The following is a 1011-nucleotide window of genomic DNA, read 5'->3' on the forward strand; positions in this document are numbered from 1 at the left end:
TGGAAAAAAGTTTGCTGGGTGTGTGAATTGAGCCACAATTTTTGTTGGGTTTCTTCAAGGGTAAATTTGGAATATTTAACATAATTTGATAGGGCTGGGTCTATTAAGTAATTTGTTGGGTACATTTAGCAACACCCTTTTTAAAATCTTTTTTTTTTTTACATTTGGAGGCGAGAAATTGAAATCTAGACAGCTTCAATATAACGATGGATCAGATTGAATAACGTGACACATTAGTGTGTTACAATAAGTGAATCGATTTCAAGATACTTAATTATTTTGTTTCGTTTAGCAGCATAAAAGGAAAAATATAAATTAAAACAGGTTTCATCCAAATATGATAAACTTATTCCGTAACAACATGGAGTTCGAGACTCCAAGTCATATTTCTATTTTCAAAGAAGTAATCATTCATTTTGAATAGCACTTTTGAATCATATCAAATAGATGGTAATCATCATGAAATATTATATAATAACTAATTCGATGTAGTAAACTTGTTTACAGGGACAGAGCCATGAATTTAAAACGAACTGGGTTATATAGACTTATTGTTTCTTAAGCAAAAGTTATTTATGACATAAAAAAGTTTGTATTGTTTGGGTAGATGCAAGGAAAGGTACGTAACACATACAAGAAATGACATCAGATCATTAGCTCATATTAGTGATTTGAAAATCTATGATCAATACTTAAAGTGGGATAGAATATATGGGTTGAAGTTCAACAGTAATTAAACACATGTATTTAGGCTATTGCTATTAACACACCTCTTTTTTCTATTAACACATCTCATATATATATATTTTTATATCCATATATTTTTATTTTATTTACAAACTTATCACTGAATTTGATTGATGATTGGTTCTCACCATATAAAGGGTGTGTTGATAACAAAAAAAAGTGTGTTAATAGCATCACTTTATATATATATATATAGCGCTTCTCAGGTACGGATGTCCGCATTTATTCTTACGGTGCGGTATTCCTACTTTACACTCTACTTTT

This window comes from Fragaria vesca, linkage group LG6 (assembly GCF_000184155.1).
Source record: "Fragaria vesca subsp. vesca linkage group LG6, FraVesHawaii_1.0, whole genome shotgun sequence".
Taxonomy (NCBI): domain Eukaryota; kingdom Viridiplantae; phylum Streptophyta; class Magnoliopsida; order Rosales; family Rosaceae; genus Fragaria; species Fragaria vesca.